General features: G+C 42.5%; 1 protein-coding gene across 3 annotated transcripts in view; it reads right to left on the bottom strand.

Annotated features, from left to right (window-relative positions):
* Window positions 1-18,389, bottom strand: part of LOC106569916 (semaphorin-6D) — a 128,515-nt gene that overhangs the window by 50,905 nt on the left and 59,221 nt on the right. For all 3 annotated transcript variants that reach the window (XM_045694702.1, XM_014141649.2, XM_014141648.2), the window contains one exon: window positions 331-457. The gene's annotated coding sequence lies outside the window, so the exon portion shown is untranslated. The remainder of the gene's footprint in view (window positions 1-330; window positions 458-18,389) is intronic.

Below are 18,389 nucleotides of genomic sequence, written 5' to 3' on the forward strand. Positions count from 1 at the left end.
GATAATATCGTATCGTGAGGTCCCTAGGCAATTCCCAGCCCTAGTGCCTTTGAGAGAGATCAGAGTAATATCGTTAGGGCCACACACAATGGACTTAGCTAACCATGTCTCCAGAGCTTATACAAGTACTACCACTTTAGATATTTTGCCAGTAACTACATCACGGTTGTGATCGACATTGCTATAGAGGGATTACAATACTTTGGCTTTGTGACTTTTCTGATCGAATAAAGTGCATTATGAAATCAAAATCGCTAGGCTGAGAACAGAAGTGCTCAAAGTGAAATCTAACCATGTCCTGCAATAGGAGAGAAACTAGTTGATACTCACAGTCTAGAATCTGCTGAGACCGGCAGATGCAGTGTCCAATCAGTCAGTATCGTCGAAGTTCAAAATGGTTCAGGAAGAAGAGAGGGAGGTGGGGGTGGACCCCCGCAGAGTGGTCCTCAGCAAAGTCCTGTGATAACAAGAACAACATTTAATCAGAAACGTCGACTTTTATAAACACACAACAAAATGGCCCCATCTTGTTTTCGCTTCACCCCTCTGACTGTCCAATCCAGGGTTTGCGATTGTGGTTAGGGAGACAGAGTGGGAGTGAGAGGGCCTGCTAATGTAGCATATAAACATCCTGATAAACAGATAACCGGGAGACATTAACAAATCCATCTGTTTGAGGTGCAATGGAGGCCAAGAGTAGGGCTGGGTGGTATACTGTATTTTACGATATACCAGTATTGATGCACGGACCGGTTTGGGTTTTTACTTTACCTTCTATAACGGTATTTGAATGTTTGTTTTATTAAATGTGATGTACCATGTTTAATGTACATTTTTATACTTTACTTCGCTACTTGAGTCATCTCTCTCGGCTCTGTCTCTCTCCATGCCGCTTTCAACACAGACCTAGCCCCGCCCCCTTTCACTCAAGGAGCGCATTTGTTGTTCCTCTACCATGAGACACTTGCGTCCAGTCTGCATGGTCAATGCAGCACATGCAACAATGTTGATGACAACGATGCTGTTTCCACTAAGCTTCTTAATATAAATTCACTAGCGTTCTATAATTACACTGTTAGTTTGTGTTTCTTACATCTGAAAACAGCTGGTTTGTCTTTTCTTAGCAAGTTGGGCCTAAATCTTGTTAGCTGCTAATGCTAATCGCTAGTCTACTGGCTAGCTAGCTAATAAATGTCAGCGCAAACGTAATTTGCTATACAGACTCATAATATCAGTGATGGTGTAGACATAAATCAGCATGTTGTTTGTGCAACAGCATTTTCAAAATCAAAGAGGAATACTGTACATGAAGCATGAATATGTAAGCTACATGAAGTAGCTAAGAGGAAACATTCAATGTAGTCAAAGATTCTAGGGTCCTCTAAGAAACACTTAACACATTGGTTCCTACCCTGACACAATAACTCCTCCCTGGCATTTTCATTCGTTGTCATGTCAAACACCGTATTCAAGTGCCCACTATTATATTCTAACTATAGAATTAAAATAATAGTTATATTTCCATGATTCCACAGTTCACCCAAGTGTTTTACTCTAAATATCAAGTCAAATTGAAATTGCAACATTCGGTTAAAAATATGGCCTAGATTGTTTGCCAATACTGTGCAGCCCTACGTGGCAGTGTGGAAATGATCTCAAATGAGTGCAGAAAATGCTGAAAATGACTTTCGGTTGAAGTTGAATTGAACAGTATAAAACAAATCAGAATGGACAAAGATCCATTGAAATCACTTAGAATGTATGTGTTGTTACCGTATGGTCACACACTACTCAGAAAGCTACAATTAAAAACATAAAATACGGCCAAATACCGTCATTTGTTTGGTAAATACCGTGACATGATATTTTAGCCATATCGCACAGCACTAGCCAAGAGTGGATGACAGTCAAAACCTCAATGGTGACCTCAACATGGTCCACTATTAGTAGGGAATGGCGGTCAGTGGCATTAGGTTTGACTGACGACATCCACGTAAATAGATCTGTATCATAAAATGATGCCACAATCTGGTTGTCGGCAAATTGAACTATTTTAATTCCAAAAAATATAAAGTAAAGAACTATCATTAGAATAACATAATTGCTTACTGAGCTATTAGATGAACCTCTTAAACAAAAACAATCAATGTTAAAAGTAGCCTATTTCCTGGATTTGACATACTAACTTTTTACTGGAGGGAACTTTTTTGTTGAATAACCTTTACTAATCAGATTTTTTAAAGGAAGTCTTGGTCCAATTATAATTGAACTTGACTAACGAGCGTGAGCTCAAGAGTTAAACACACAACGAAGACCCACAGGAGACTGGCTGAGGCTCTCTAATCTAATTTTACCAGAGGGAAACATGACCACTGAGGTGAGTCCAGAGCAAACCTGCTACCGTAGCAACCTGCTAGCAACGGCAACCCAGAGAGACCACCTGGCCAATAGGAAGCCGAATAAGAGACGAATCCAAAGGCTCTAAGCCCTCAGGCCTGTAATGGCCCCATTGTTATGATCCGGCGTCCAGTTGTATTATCCTGTCACTGGCTTTTTATCTTGTACTTTCTCCAACAAAACAATGTTTTGGAAGGTTTTATCCTGATTTGACCTACCATTGTTTTGGCGTTTTGCCCATGCTGCCTTTCCCATTCTCAATCGGTCCGTCAGCTCGACTTCCTCTGAGTCAGGATTTGTAATACCATTTAAAAATATATATATATATATTTCACAACAAGCCTAGTTGTTGCCTTTCTGTTGATCTACCATTTCTTTATCAATCAATCTTTCACCCAAAGTACACACTGTTTCTTCGTTCTGGTGCCCTTTCATTTCAGAAATGCCTTTGTTTATATCGCTTGTCCAACGATAATGGCGTTCTCTTTATGATATTTTTACACTGCCAATGGGTTTTTAGTACATCATGTCAAAACTTAATTGAGTGTTTGATGCATGCTTAAACAAGTTGTCTACAGTATCTGTCTTGTTGTTTGATTACTGGATGAATTGGTTGTTTGCCTGTCGCCGGGCAGTTGTCCAGAGCTGGGCTTTCAATGGCTTAATGTGTTTGGCCAATGAATTACTCCACTGATGTATTTTGGAGATTTATTGAGAGTGGTTTGACTTTGGGAGAAAATAATGGCATGCTAAGACAGATCAATGCAGCTTGCTTGGTCATATCTCCAGCCATTCCAAAGACATTCTGCCTGTCCTCATAGACGGAACGTTTGGCTAATGAGAGATTTTTCCTGTTGATTCCCAGTTTCACTCTAGGCAAGGCAGTAGAAAATCCTCTACAATAGGTCACCAATCTGAGAGCGGGATTGTGTAAAAGGGTGTGCCTGTGACATCTACCTCTCATGGCCAACATGCCTAGAGTGAATCTATCTGGATTTTTCCATGAGCTGAGCCAAAGACCAATAAATAAAGGAAGAGCGGGAGAGAGGTAGAGAATAAGAGCAGGCAGCAATGGGTTGATGCAGAGGTAAAGAAAATGGAAATATGAAAAAATTATGCAATGGACTTAAAGCAGCCTTTCTTAAAGTAGGGGTCACGAACCACTTGGACCTGTTAAATGGTGGGTTGCGACGTGTCAGAGTAAATGTATAATATTTCATTAATTACTGGAATTGATTTGGCCAAGTGCATCTGCACTCTCTGTTTAGCAGCGGTCTCTGCTCAGTTTGGCAGCTGCGCGAGAGGGAAATGCCCGTGTACTTTGCGATTCACCTGATTTTTTTTCTGCAGTTTCCTTGAAGATCACTCCGCGACACACGATGTAGCGCTGTCAGCCACTGACTTGTCATTCCCACTCGCCATCACTCACCGCCATCATCAAATGGACTCATGCTAGCCACAAGTTCTGACTGAGCTCAATTGTCGTGAAACACAAACACAGGGATGAGTTTCTCTCTCTTTCATACAAACTTTGCGAATTAACTAGGAGCACCCACAATGTGTTTTGTGTGGGGAAGTGGTTAACGTTAGTAATGTGTCTCTCATAACAAAGAAATTAATAAAACGACACATCCTGATCAAACATCCACAGCATGATGGTAAACCCAGGGAGTTCTTTCAGAACAGGGCAGAATGCTTCAGGAAACAGTGCTTCGACAGTGGAAAAGTAAGTCAGCTAGCAAGGCATTGTTGTAATTTTATAACAGGTGATGGATAAGCAGAAATAAGGAAATACTAACTAACTCTCATAGTAGTAGATGTGAGTTTCTTTTTCAAACAATCCTCTGACCTTGTACACAGCTAATAGCTAACGTTAGCCAAAGCAAGCTAGCTAGTTACTGATGTGCAACCCTTATTAACAGTACAGATGAAGATGAAAAAATGATCAGGCCTACTGTACATCTCACTATAAAAATGATTGTTGAAAACTAGTCGAGGTGGGAACTGTTGCTGTTAAAATACAAGTACTAATTTGTTTTCTGAACTGGAATCAACTGATTGAAGCAAGATGCTTTTTGAGGCAAACACTCACACAGTCCTGGGTTGCTCATCTACTGCAGGAAGCAGTCTCCTGCCTGACTGAGAAAGCAGTAGATGTTTTGATCCAGTTTGGCACCACATACAGTGAGGGAAAAAGGTATTCGATCCCCTGCTGATTTTGTACGTTTGCCCACTGACAAAGAAATGATCAGTCTATAATTTTAATGGTAGGTTTATTTGAACAGTGAGAGACAGAATAACTACCAAAAAAAATCAGAAAAACGCATGTCAAAAATGTTATAAATTGATTTGCATTTTAATGAGGGAAATAAGTATTTGACCCCCTCTCAATCAGAAAGATTTTTTTTTGGCTCCCAGGTGTCTTTTATACATGTAACGAGCTGAGATTAGGAGCACACTCTTAAAGGGAGTGCTCCTAATCTCAGTTTGTTACCTGTATAAAAGACACCTGTCCACAGAAGCAATCAATCAATCAGATTCCAAACTCTCCACCATGGCCAAGACCAAAGAGCTCTCCAAGGATGTCAGGGACAAGATTGTAGACCTACACAAGGCTGGAATGGGCTACAAGACCATCGCCAAGCAGCTTGGTGAGAAGGTGACAACAGTTGGTGCGATTATTCGCAAATGGAAGAAACACAAAAGAACTGTCAATCTCCCTCGGCCTGGGGCTCCATGCAAGATCTCACCTCGTGGAGTTGCAATGATCATGAGAACGGTGAGGAATCAGCCCAGAACACCACAGGAGGATCTTGTCAATGATCTCAAGGCAGCTGGGACCATATGTAACAGTGTAGGTTCCGTCCCTCTCTTCGCCTCAACCCGGGCTCGAACCAGGGACCCTTGCATACATCAACAACTGACACCCCACGAAGCATCGTTACCCATCGCGCCACAAAAGCCGCGGCCCTTGCAATGCAAGGGGAAACCCTACTTCAAGTCTCAGAGCGAGTGACGTCACTGATTGAAACGCTATTAGCGCGCACCACCGCTAACTAACTAGCCATTTCACATCGGTTACACATAGTCACCAAGAAAACAATTGGTAACAAACTACGCCGTGAAGGACTGAAATCCTGCAGTGCCCGCAAGGTCCCCCTGCTCAAGAAAGCACATATACATGCCCGTCTGAAGTTTGCCAATGAACATCTGAATGATTCAGAGGACAACTGGGTGAAAGTGTTGTGGTCAGATGAGACCAAAATGGAGCTCTTTGGCATCAACTCAACTCGCCGTGTTTGGAGGAGGAGGAATGCTGCCTATGACCTCAAGAACACCATCTCAAACATTATGCTTTGGGGGTGTTTTTCTGCTAAGGGGACAGGACAACTTCACCGCATCAAAGGAACGATGGGCGGGGCCATGTACCGTCAAATCTTGGGTGAGAACCTCCTTCCCTCAGCCAGGGCATTGAAAATGGGTCGTGGATGGGTATTCCAGCATGACAATGACCCAAAACACACGGCCAAGGCAACAAAGGAGTGGCTCAAGAAGAAGCACATTAAGGTCCTGGGGTGGCCTAGCCAGTCTCCAGACCTTAATCCCATAGAAAATCTGTGGACGGAGCTGAAGGTTCGAGTTGCCAAACGTCAGCCTCGAAACCTTAATGACTTGGAGAAGATCTGCAAAGAGGAGTGGGACAAAATCCCTCCTGAGATGTGTGCAAACCTGGTGGCCAACTACAAGAAACGTCTGACCTCTGATTGCCAACAAGGGTTTTGGCACCAAGTACTAAGTCATGTTTTGCAGAGGGGTCAAATACTTATTTCCCTCATTAAAATGCAAATCAATTTATAACATTTTTGACATGCGTTTTTCTGGATTCTTTTGTTGTTATTCTGTCTCTCACTGTTCAAATAAACCTACGATTAAAATTATAGACTGATCATTTCTTTGTCAGTGGGCAAACGTACAAAATCAGCAGGGGATCAAATACTTTTTTCCCTCACTGTACCTATGCAAGTCAGGGTTCTCAACTCTGACATACTTAAAAAAACAAGTACAGAAACAGTCAATGCTGAGTATGACCTCAGTGTTGTACTGTCAAAAACAGAGCCCAGAATAGACATGTTTGTTGAAAACTTCAACCAGCCACACACCTCTCATTAGGATTGTGTTTGTGTGTGTTCTGTTACTCATCTGTGTGATGTAATCAATCAGTTTATTCCAGTTCATAATAAAAAAATAGGTATTGTATTTTATCAGCAACATTTCCAACCTAGACAGATATGTAAGAGTGTTTTTAATGGGGAAAATAAACATGAATATATATTTAATTTCATTGTTATTTGTTTTTGACTAGATTGTATTTGTTTTAGGCATAAGGACAATGAAATGTACCGATATTTACGTATAGTTGCATATTTTCCTTGCGTCCCAGGAAAACACTGCATTTCTAATTTAGGTCCCAGGCTGAAACAGTTTAAGAACCCTTGACTCAAAGAGAGATGTGAGGAAAGGGGGGGGGGGGGGAGCAAGAAAGACAGGAAAAAATAAGACGAGACAGAGAAGTTGAAGAAAAGTTCAACTGAAAGAGGGCAAATACAAAGACAAAGACAATCTACATACAATAAAGTTCTGAGAAAGGAGGCTGCAGTCCTAGAATGGGTTTACGATTGGCTGATGCAGTGACAGGTGTGTGTAGGTGTGTGCGTGTTTAATACTTTGCTGCAAAGTCACTACAGAGAGTTCAGAGAGGGTTCATCTGATCTTGGGTTTTTAAGCCAAATCATATCAGCACAAAGAGATGGCGTAGCCCAACACAGACAATATCTCTTTGCATAGACCCTGGACACACTCCAGCTGACTAAACTGAGCCATACAAGATTTTTCATCAGCTGTAAGTACAAAAGACAACTATCCAGGTAATAGCAACGTGTGTAATGACAGTGTCTTTGTTCAATTGTTTTGTTCATCTCCATTTAATTAACGCATTTCAAGTTTGATATGATAGTGCTCGATGCTGTGTATACCATCAGATTTTTTTTTTTTTTTAAGTCTTCCACTACTTCCACAGACTTCCACTAAAGTGAGTGCAAAGACGAATGAGTGCTCCAGAAAATGTACTCTGGATTAGTCCAATGTTCAGAAGTGACCTGGCTGGGTGTATGAGCACCTATTTTTCCCGCTAGTTTGAGTTCCTAGTTCGAGGTGCCCATTTTCTCATTCATCATTGAGCCCATCTGCTCTTCAATCGGACTTAAACCACAGGTACACTTCTCTCAATGTGTCCCTCAAGAACAAAAATGGCTCCTCAAGGAGATTGGGCCTGAACGCTAGCAGACATGATTACGTGACCAATGATAAATGAGTTCTAACGAGTATCCCAGCCTGCCTTAACAGAGTCCCTTTTCTCAATCCGTCCCCGTAGCAACACTGGGTCGTAATGAGGCTCATCCTCGTTAGGCCATGATTCATTGACTCCACTCCTTCTCTGACTTAATGAACCTCCGCTTCCTTCCTCCTCTCTTTTCCTTTCCACTCAACTCCCCTCTAAATGTCCATCCCTCTTTCCCAAGCACGACCTCCTCGCCAATCCTTCTGTTTGTATTAGGCCTCCTGACTTTCTTCCTGTCTCCCCGTCTCGCTTTCTCTCCAGTGTTCTGTCTATTCTTTCATTCTTTCACTACTTTATTCCCCTCTTTTTCCCTCTCTCTGCCTGTTCGGTCTCTTGTCATCTTTTCTGTCATTTCTCATCCATCTCTGTCCAACAGCCTGACAGTTAGGTTGGAACCGTCACTTGTGATCAATGGGTGTGACCTCACTTCCTGTTAAGAAATTCAATTATTCACTTCTTCCTGTCGCCCAACCAATCAGGCCATTTCCAGTCTGTCACAGAAGATATTAGTTCCGACTGAAGAGTGCTGAACATCCTTGCGGAATAACCATAAACAATCCAATGACTCACAAAACCATGGCAGAGAGCATTTTATCATGGGAGGAATGTTACAACTTTACACTAGACAGTTCTAATGATACAATACCGCTGATATTTTGTGGATGGGACTCAGGGGAGAGAATGTCTGTTTTGTTTGTGTGTGTGTGTGTGTGTGTCCGTCCAATGGAGATGATGCATCTCAGTCCCTCTTGAAGCCATTTGCTTGTTGCCCTTGGTAACAGGTGGTGAGGGACCTCTGCTTAACAGGGTGTAATAAGAAATCAAAGTCATCACTGCACACCGGGTGGAATGATCGATACGCCCTCCACCAGCCATACTGGAAGGACACGGACACACACACACACACACACACACATCAGAGCCCCCCGTCGCACAGAGCACTACTATAACCTCATCTTAACAGATGTCGTACTCAGCTAGGGTCAATGAGGGGAATACAAGAAGCTGATTGGCTGAATCACTGATGGGATTACAATCATAGTAAAGGTGGAGAGCAGAAAGGGCACGGTTTACCCTCCCATGAACCTACAGAGCTTTTGGGGGTTGTCTTGAGGTTGAAACGATGGTGGGTGGGTGGGTTATTCAAGTGGTTGGGCTTGAGCAAAAATGTTGTCGACATACATTTTTTGCTTGTCTACTTTTCAACTCACATGCTGACCAAACCGGACAAGCGCCTGCGTGCGTCATCGTGCGCAGGTTGATTTTGTCCCCCCACACCAGACACGATCAGGACACGCAGGTTGATTTTGTACCCCCACACCAGACACGATCAGGACACGCAGGTTGAAATATCAAAACAAACTCTGAACCAATTATATTACATTTGGGGACAGGTCGAAAAGCATTAAACATTTATGGCAATTTAGCTAGCTAGCTTGCTGTTGCTAGCTAATTTGTCCTGGGACATAAACATTGGGTTGTTGTTTTACCTGAAATGCACAAGGTCTTCTAGTCCGACAATTAATCCACAGATAAAACGGTAAACCGAATTCCTTTCTCGTCATCTCTCTTCCTTCCTCAGGCTTCTTGTTTACTTCTTTGGACTTTATATGGCGGTTAGCAACCAACTTTACGGTGCATTACTACAACCGACTGGAGTGTAGACGTCAGTTCATCGTTCAATCACCCATATGCTCCTAAACACCAATAAGGAGATGGCACATGCTCTTAAAAACCAATAAGGAGATGGGAGAGGATGGACTTGCAGTGCATTGTGCGTCACAAATAGAATGTATTTCTATTTCAGCACCTGGCCACGCAGACGCTCACGGATGCGACGTGAGCGGTGTGGTCAGCATGTCACACATTGGCTGTTGTTTTGTTTAAAGATATACAGGCTTCATGACAAGTCAGTCCTCATATTCTCTGCCCCAGTTCTAAAGGGTCGAAGAATAAAAATACATTCCTATATATACCAACATCAATAAAGCCTATTTTCATACACAATTTAGCAACGATATGCCACAGGGGTTAATCTAGGGACCCCTCTGTTTTCCACGGGCTTGTCTGTCTGTGTGTTACCATTTTCGGACGTCGCAGGAGATACTGTAGCGATGAAACAAAGATGATGAGATGCGCTTTCACTGTGATTTTGCTCTTATCGTCAGCTGGGTAATCAGTATGGCTTATTGCCTGATAACAAACAATGGCCGGGCGAACAGAGACACAGGTTACACTTGATTTTTGTGAGGCAGATTACGGGAGTGTATGTTGCAGAGGGATTGAAAATAAACAACAATTTGTGGCTGTAAAGTGTTTGCGAGTGTACACGTGTATGACCTTTGGCCTCCTATTCCCGAATTTGCAACCCTTTTCTAAGAAACTGCACAGTAGCTGATAGGAAGAAAACAACATCACGGGTTGTACGATACAAGTGTGACATTTTTTTTATGTGTGTGTGTTCCCATCTAAGTACAGAGAAATACCATGGTGTCTTACTGGGAAACGAGACTTCTACAAGATCAAAGTGAGGTAAAAGCCAGACACGTTAGAATCAAACGTTTACATTTAGCTCAACATAGATTGTGGATACACTTTTGAAAGATTTCTTTTATCAGACTTTGAAGTGTTGTGTTCAAAAGGAGGAAAAGGGATGGGTTTTTTCTGAAGCGCGCAAAGGGGGAATTGTAAAGGTATGTTAAAGCCGTGTAAAGAGCGTCCATCTCAGGTGCCCCCTGTGGTTCACACACCCCATAGTGACCTGCAAATATTTTATGTCAATGTCACACAGATATTGACATAGACACACAGACAGACAGGCAGGCAGGCAGACAGGCAGGCAGACAGGCACTCACAGCCCATCCATTTCACCTATAAGCAAAACTGTTTTTCTTCCATTGGAGCAGACTTAAAGGAGGATGCATTCCAACAGTAAGGGCTTGAACAAGATGTCAATCAGGATTGAGCAATTAACCCCATTTATGGGGCAAATTGTGATAAGGGGATGAACAAAGCAAGGTCTCATAGCTCTTTTGTTGCCACCTGTCTCTCCATAGCTCTCATACACTGCAGTCCTATAGAGGAGGGAAAAAATGGTTTTGAAATGATGTGAAGAGAGGATGAACAAAGATGTCATGAGAAGAAAGAGGGAAGATAAAGATAAGACCGAGTGTAAAGAAAGGAGGAGAGAACATTGAGAGAGGGGTGGAAATGTGTAAAGAAATAGAGATGAAGAGGAAGAAGAGTGGTAGAGAAGAGGAGATAGGGGGAAAGAGAGAGAGAACGAGGGAGAGTGGAGAGGGAGCGAGGCAGAGAGAGAGAGAAACAGAGCAAGAGAGCAGCCAGCCAGAACTAATTGAAGACCTACCGCTGAGGCAGAGTGGGCGTGGGTGCCTCTGTGTTGCCGGGAGCAACTGCTCAAGGTGGTTGTTGCCTCCCCTCTACCCCCCCTCCTCCCCTCTATGGCTGTTGATGGAATGTGCTAATTGGATCAAACGGATTACAGATGTCTACGGGCGCTGGCTAAGTGTGTGTGTGTGTGTGTGTGTGTGTGTGTGTGTGTGTGTGTGTGTGTGTGTGTGTGTGTGTGTGTGTGTGCGTGTGCGTGCATTATTGTGTCCCTATGGGTGGTTTTGTGACTTTTGGGAAATTGTATGTCTAATTCTCAGAGAACGGTTTCAGATGTAACCACTACTCACAAGAGGGACATTGTGTATCATGCGATATTGTGAATATTTGTGTGTGGGTAGGCATGCATACCATGTCTGAACATTGGAGCAAGTCTCATAATAAAGTATTGTATTAAAAGAGTTGGTGTGTGCCAGTGTACCAAATGTGTATACGAGTACAACATTACAGCTCACACATTCATGGTCCATAACAATTTATATCCTATGAAAAAACAAATGATCCTCAGTGTTTCACCGTATAGTTCATTGAATGCTACCATAAGCCACATTTAAAATCCATAGCTCATTAAACCAATGCTCCTGCACACTATGTGTGCTAGCCAAAGCCTCTCACCCCTGCAACTATGTGCATGGGCAGCGAACCCACAGGAAAAACAACACTTCCCTTACAGTAGTTCCACATCTGTTGGCCAGATGACAGTCATACTACAGTAAGAACTCTATCCCATTAGCTTTCATCACTCCAACTCGCTGCCATATTTAACATTTCAGCAACGAGTATTTGAATAACAGTTAGCACTCAGCTGATATGAATAAACAAAGCTCTGCTCAGTTGGCCGCTCTAAACATCAGCTGTGACTGTGCTCTGTGAGCTCTTTGTGCGAGTGCTTGGTCCGGCCAACCCTAACACTTCCACGGGATCTTTGTCTTTACCAGTTTTTAGTTGAGTTGTAGGCTAATGGCTGTACGTCCTACATAACATCCTCGTCGTCAAAATAGCTGAATAACATAGAAAATCATGAGTATAGAAATCCCAAAAAGACATAACGTGAGATAATGTGAATCCCTAATCCAGTTCACATATTGTGTCATCTTAGCAACTCAACCCTCTAAGCCCTCCCATTAACAAATGCACAACTACATTGCTATTATCAGCTCCGTGTATAATTGGCCCTTATGCAGAGATCTAAGATTAGTTTACCCTTTCCACATCCTAATCTTAACAAATTAGTGATCAAACGCAAAACTGACCTTTGATCAGTCTATCGATGACTAACTCCAACTGCCTATGGCTATTATGATGTTGTGAAAGATTTAGGTCTACTTCCTGGTAAACGACTGAGGATAGATCAGGCTCTGGTAAATCTCTATACAAGACTATAGCAGAGATTATGGCCTGTAGTGAATTAAAGGGGATGAGGTCTGCCTCAGAAAGCCTATATTCAATGCTGTTGTGATGTTTCTTAAAGGGATATGGAGATGTTTATGCATGCATTTAGTGAATGAATGACAGTTACTCATGATACTTCATTTGTGTATGTGTTGTTAAAATGACATTCATGTTCTACAGTACATTAAAGACATACTGAACGAATGCACATTTACACGCAGACATGCAGGTAAAAGATACCGGTCTACATTGTAAATACATCGTTTACAATGTCCATATGTGCACTCACAAACCGTGATGCATCTTCCACAGGTGAATCCAAGATGTCAGAGAACCATTACGAAGTGAGCCTGGAGTTCTAAATCGTCATGTCCTCTTGAACACACACACACACACACACACACACACACACACACACACACACACACACAGCCTCAAGCCTCACTGCTTCCAAAACATCCCAAAACAATTGTCACCAACCAACACAACCCATAATAATAAGCGCCCTCTTTTAATTGGCTCCTCAGGAGTTTGAGGCATTTTCTAAATTGGCTGAGAGAGTAGGTGTGAACTCTCTTGAAGAAAAGGCCCCCCTAGCAACCCCATTAAAGAAATGCTGCCGACTGACAAGAAGACTTGCCACTGCTGGTGAGAAGGCTTGTTTGTCGGTGTCTGGAGTTTATTGGACGAAGAAAATGAAAACAACAATAACATCCGCTTTGCTTGACGTCACAAGCAGCGTGTGTCAAAGAAACTTTTCAGACAGAATGCCATGTTTTGACATGGTCCACTTTATGCCTGCTTCGTCAAGGGCCCCTGTCATGCAAAATAGTGTCCCCCGGCCAAATAGTGTCGGGGAGTTCTGGCATCTGTTGCTGGGGCTGTTGCTAGAACTTGAAATGTTCTGACCGGATTACGTAATGAACCAAAGCGTCCGCTGCTATGCTGGTTGCTTGGCTCTATTTTACCTCGTCGCGAAGGAAGCAAGGAGGACGCGGGCAGTTGTAGTTCTTTTTCACCTCGTAAGGACTCGCTCAGTCCGCGCAAAATTATTACCTCAGAATTGCTCTCCAAGGATGGTGTTTTTGACGGTGACAACCTGCTGCTTCAGAGGACCGAAAAGATTGGAAAGAGAACACTCGTTCTTAACCATATATGTGTCTTTATATAAGAAACTATTATTAAATATGAATAAATAATTTAAGCTATGAATAAGTAATTTAAGCTGTTTTTTAGATTGACGTTGCTAGCTTCTGTACTTATAGCGTTAACGTTTCCAACCAGGTGAAGTACTATGAAGGCACCACTGATCTCGACAAGAGGTGCAACATTCAGAGAAATTCACAATTCAGGGTAACAGTTAACTTCTATTAGATAACTGGACGGATTTAGCTATGCACAACCATTTTCAACAACAATTTTCCATCTAGCTAGTTAGTCATCTACATGATGCTAGCTATACATAGTTCAGTGCTGTCTGCTGAGGGGAGGATGGCTCATAATGTTTAGAATGGAGTAAATGGAATGGTATCAAACTCATGGTATGTGGTTGATACCCTTCCATTCGCTCCATTCCAGCCATTATTATGAGCCGTCCTCCACTGATATAGTTATATGTCTGTCATATTGAGGTGTCTAGCTAGAAGTTACACCTGATCGATCAACTGGATAGGTGTAAGCAATTATGGTAATTCCAAATTCCCATTAACTAGGTTTCTTCCCTAGACTGACACAGAGACCGGGTGGGGGTAGGGGGTGAAAGTGAGAAAGAAAAGATTAAAGTGGGAGAGCGAGAAAGACAGCAGTGGAAATGTACTTAGACTTGAGTATTTCAACAACTCTTCTCTTCCAACTTGTTAGGCAATCATGTGTACCTCCGGGGATAGATGGCCAGACACACAGGAGGGTGATTTTTACTAAGAAGGAGAAAGGGGCCGTGCTGACCGAGATGCACGCTGGTCATTTCGGAGTGAAGCGCATGATTACCAAAATCAACCTACGCTTCTTCTGACTGGGAATTGTCAAGGAGGTGGACAGCTGGGCAAGTGAAATAACTTTTTGTTTATCAATCACATTCTATTATATCAGAAATGATTATGATTTCAATGAATGTCATATCAGAGAGCACACAATGTTTACATCGGTTACTTTCTGCTTAAAGGTCAGTACCCTGTCTAGCCTGCGAGAAACGTGAGAGGGCAAGACTGTGGCGCCGGAGGTGAAGCCCATCTGTAACGATGTGCGCTGATAGTCGGGAAGCAAGTTAATGGGAGTGTTTTAATAAAATAAACATAATACAAAACAAGAAACGCTAACAGCACACAGACATGAAACAGAAACAAAAAACGCCTGGGGTCGGAATCAAAGAGAGTGACATATATAGGGAAGGTAATCAGGGAGGTGAGTCCAGGTGAGTCTGATGATGCGCAGGTGCGCACAACGATGGTGACAGGTGTGCGCCATAATGAGCCGCCTGGTGACCTAGAGGCCGGAGAGGGAGCACATGTGACACCATCAAAGTTGTTTCACCATGGCACATGATCGGTAAGTGTCCCAATTCAAATTTTGCCCTAATAAGTAGTTTTGTAATGGTTGCTTTATTTGACCACAGCAGAGTTCAATATTATAGAACTGGTGTGTGTCAGTATCCTTACAAATATGACAGTTTGCATACTGTATGACACAGATACGGGTAAGAATAAAATCATCTTCTCTCTAACACTTTAAATGTCAGGGTTGGACCTCAGACTCTTCACGAAATCCAGGAATGGCAACAGCTGGTGTCTGACGGTGACCGATCACTTTACCAAGTGGGTGGAGGAAATACCCATTAAGGTCAGTAAATGAAGAGTATGTGGTTAACCCTAAATTCCATTCTGTAATCCATTAAAAAGGGTGCTTGGAACCAAAAATAGATTTTCGTTTTGTACGATACCCATCAAGGACGAGACTGGCGAGGCCACCCACGGTTCTCCTGAGGTCATCTTGAGTGACTGAGGTCATGAACGCTGGATTAACTATTTGCATTTGCACACAAAATAACTTGAAGCTAGTTTTAGTTTCCCTAACACTGATTTTTCTCTGTCTTTCTAGGGTTACCTCGGTGGAAGCCAACAATCTTCTACAGTTGGAGCAGTTGCACGGTCGACCACTGGAAGCACTGACGCCCTACACTTCGGTGAAGCCCAATAGACAAAGTATGTTAGGCTTTGGTTGACATTCGAGAAAGCAAGAAATTGTAGTTATTTTAACTAGACAAGTCAGACAAGAACAAATTCTTATTTAGAATGACGACCTACCCCGGCCAAACCCTACCCTCACCCGGATGACACTGGGCCAATTGTGCGATCAAACCAGGGTCTGTAGTGACGCCTCTAGCACTGAGCTGCAGTGCCCTAGACTGCTGCACCTGAAGGGGTTAGGTGTAGACCCCATACCTTTTAATGGGTTAATAACTTGTTATTAACAAACTGTGAAGTCTCCTTATGAGACGTGTTTGTTAACCTGTTTTGAGTGCTGTGCCCTGCAGACACTGTCAGAAGGAGGAATCCGCCTACGCTCATACTCTTCCTGTCTGGGTCCCACTGTGGCTGGCTGAGAAGACGACTGGGTTTCTGAGAATACAAAGCCACCGCAGGCCTGATGGAATTCACACCTGTCAGAAGATGCTTAAAGACTCGCCTGTTGTGATTGTCACCTTGTTGTGACCCTGTGTCTGTGGTGAAGTGTCGGATTTCGGTCGAGCAGGCTTTTGAGCTATATAAGTGGCAAGATGTCTTAGACACCATGCAGAAGCTGGGGAGACCTATCATTTACTGTACTCTGTACCAACTTCTGCCTACAATTTATTTACTAAAGGAACATTTTAATACTTCAAAAAAGAGTCTGTGTTTCCTTTCTACTAATAATATATATCGTTTAATAATTATATAGGCCTGATCATCTGTTGAAGAAATTGACCAACACACCACTCGGGAGGCCTAAAATGCTGAGCTTATAAAAATGTACCTCTTCAATTTACTTCTCCAAATGAATTTACCTCTCCTGTGATTTGAATGAGCAATACCCATTGTGTTATCAGCAGCACAATTTCCCAGATCAAGGCTAAATAAATCCAGCTACATTTGGCATTGACCTGCACCGCTTTCTGTGTAAGTGTTACATTTTGAAGCACCGAAGTGTTCCATTGTCAACAGTCGATGGTCCCCAGGAGGTATCCCATCCACCAGAACCAGTGAGTTCAGATCAGTCTAATTCTCTGTGCTCGGAGTCGGAAGGGAACCAGCTTGAGGAAGGCTATGCCTTCCAAAAGTGTTAAAGTACATGTCTCCCATTTATAACACTGCACTAATCCATCAAATTCTCACAGAAAAGTGTAACCTGCTTGTGTGTTTGCTTGTTTATGTCTCCGTCTCCTACCCTGTTCCCTTTAACTCTGCTCCTGTTCTCCAGGACCTAGGGGGTTCTAACACCCAGATGTGGATCCACCTGATGTCCTCCATTACCAACCATCCTCCAACTTTTCATTACATCAGCTACTGTTATTGTCATGTTGTAGTTATGTGCTAAGCAATGTTCTTGCTCTGTCATACTGGGCACATAATGTGAGATGCACAGATGAACTAAAAACACTAGCACTGCAAACACTCAGAACAAAGAGAACAGCAGTGCCTGGATTTCGCAGTCTCCCTCTTCAAGTCCCCCTTCCCAACTGGCTGACTGTTGAGAACAACCTCCCATCCACACAGCAACCACCTCCTCAATATTCCACACACCAGAATTCAGTATTGTAGTCTGATTACCATGTGAGTGTACAAAAATATATATTAATGACTGTACCAAAAAAGATCAAAGTTTATGTATTAAAATCTTAAATATTGCCGGGTTGGTTTTCACAGCTGTTTCGCAAGGTGTTCATTATTGTAAGTTGTAAGGTATCCTTTGATGTTATTTATTTGTTCCACATTATTCATAGTTGTATCCTAGGACCTACAATATATACATATATATATATATACATATATATATATATATTCAACCATAAGGGTGTGCTAATGAGCTAAACAAAATATTACAAAAAAAACCTAATAGAGGACCAGTGAAATGATATTATTTCAGTGTAGACGAGGTAAGGGCAGGTTAAAACTAAAAACAAGACGGACAGACAAGCCGGTGTATGAATCAAATGGATTTGCATATGAATGGAGTGGAAATTAGCTGACTTCCTGGTCTGTAAGGTAAGTAACTTGTCAAGCAGGTCACACGTTTTCTTTCCCATTTCCGAAACGTAGCAACGTTTAAGACATGCACCCAAAAGTAGTTCAAAGTCATTCTTTCATTTTATTTGCAAATTATCACGGAAATCAGCCTTGTTTGCATACCGATGATGAAAATAACATCATTTAGGCTATAATGATGTCAAAAATTCTAATGATTAGGTCATCACACTGTTGATATAGCAACGGACCCTAATAGTTCATTGAATCCCATTGTGACGCAGAGGGGGACACTATTTATAATGACAGGCCCTCTCCGTACTGATACAGTATGGTGACAGATACGAGATTAAAACCAGAGCCCCCTGTGTGTGTGTGTGTGTGTGTGTTTCTGTTAACTGTATGCCCTCAGTGAATATTCACACCCACGCGTTGATATTTACCCAAACTCCTGCCGATGCATCCCATTACCCTTCTAAAAAGCCCCTCACTGTCACTCGGCAGTCACCTGTATAAACAGACAGTGCAAGCGCCAATCCAAACACACACACACAGATGCACAAAAAGTCACATACACA

This window comes from Salmo salar, chromosome ssa14, assembly GCF_905237065.1.
Source record: "Salmo salar chromosome ssa14, Ssal_v3.1, whole genome shotgun sequence".
Lineage (NCBI taxonomy): Eukaryota > Metazoa > Chordata > Actinopteri > Salmoniformes > Salmonidae > Salmo > Salmo salar.